This window comes from Arachis hypogaea, chromosome 14, assembly GCF_003086295.3.
Source record: "Arachis hypogaea cultivar Tifrunner chromosome 14, arahy.Tifrunner.gnm2.J5K5, whole genome shotgun sequence".
Classification (NCBI taxonomy): domain Eukaryota; kingdom Viridiplantae; phylum Streptophyta; class Magnoliopsida; order Fabales; family Fabaceae; genus Arachis; species Arachis hypogaea.
In genome coordinates, this window is record NC_092049.1 from 94,259,433 (window position 1) to 94,261,018 (window position 1,586).

At 37.8% G+C, this 1,586-nt stretch overlaps 1 non-coding gene across 1 annotated transcript; it reads right to left on the bottom strand.

The window, feature by feature from the left end:
- Positions 1-551: 551 nt before the first annotated feature.
- LOC112746632 (small nucleolar RNA R71) lies at positions 552-659 on the bottom strand. Its single transcript, XR_003174503.1, has one exon. It is a non-coding gene; the product is annotated as a small nucleolar RNA R71 (small nucleolar RNA).
- Positions 660-1,586: the final 927 nt, after the last annotated feature.

The window sequence follows — 1,586 nt, forward strand, 5'->3', positions numbered from 1 at the left end:
ATTCCCTTCCTTGTCATATGAGCAGGAGCAAGGACAAGAACATTCTTGTTGAAGCAGATCCTGAACCTGAAAGGACTCTGAAAAGGAAACTAAAAGAAGTTAAAATACAACAATCCAGAGACAACCTTATAGGAATTTTCGAACAAGAAGAGGAGATGGCAGCCGAAAATAATAATAATGCAAGGAGGATGCTTGGTGACTTTACTGCACCTAATTCCAATTTACATGGAGGAAGCATCTCCATCCCTACCATTGGAGCAAACAACTTTGAGCTGAAACCTCAATTAGTTTCTCTGATGCAACAAAACTGCAAGTTTCATGGACTTCCATCTGAAGATCCTTTTCAGTTCTTAATTGAATTCTTGCAGATATGTGATACTGTTAAGACTAATGGAGTAGATTCTGAAGTCTACAGGCTCATGCTTTTCCCTTTTGCTGTGAGAGACAGAGCTAGAATATGGTTGGATTCTCAACCTAAAGATAGCCTGAACTCTTGGGATAAGCTGGTCAAGGCTTTCTTAGCCATGTTCTTTCCTCCTCAAAAGCTGAGTAAGCTTAGAGTGGATGTTCAAACCTTCAGACAGAAAGAAGGTGAATCCCTCTATGAAGCTTGAGAGAGATACAAGGAACTGACCAAAAAGTGTCCTTCTGACATGCTTTCAGAATGGACCATCCTGGATATATTCTATGATGGTCTGTCTAAATTAGCTAAGATGTCATTGGATACTTTTGCAGGTGGATCCATTCACCTAAAGAAAATGCCTGCAGAAGCTCAAGAACTTATTGATGTAATAACCCCGATTTTCGAGTACGCGAGATCTTTTCTGAAAGTACGAATTTCTCCGGAAGATCAGTAAGGGGAAAACCTTTGATATATCATCAAGAATCTCAATCCTCATTGTCATTATGTCATCTTTAAGTTAGAACCTTTCCCGAGGCAAGCTCGATGATGCAGTCGCGAAGAACCTAGTTTTTGAACCGTATCGGTTAGGAGTTTTAATTCGGTTTTTCGTAAATAGTCTCAGTTTGACAAACCGAACTCGATTTATGAGAGAAGAGAGATAATAGGATGATATTATCATTATATTAGTATTATAAGCTTCTTGAATAATATTATAAGGTTACCTGGTCAGTTTTAGTTAAAAATAGAAAACCGGTTTAACCGGGTTCACAATTTACTGGTGCAGCTTAGCACCAGCACTCTCTGATGACTTTAGCAATGCTAAGGCCTCATTATACATGTTTTATTCTCATAATAAATATGTTACTAGTGTCATTTATGCTAGTAGCTCAGAAAATAATTTTTAGAGATGTTTTCACAAGTGTTCCGATACACCTAGTTTTAGTAGTTATACATCTGAGATATTTTAATATTATTTTAATCCACCTCCAAGCCAACCAATCACAACTCACCCTACACCCCCAAAACCCCCAAGGCTGGCTCATTTTCACTTTGTGGCCGAAAATAGGTAGAGAGAAAAAGAGAGAAAAGTTCTTAGTTCCAAATCTTCAAAGCTTGATTTCTACTGAACTAAAACTCAAATCAAAATTCCAATCCGACCAAAATGATCCTCTCTTCTTTCTCT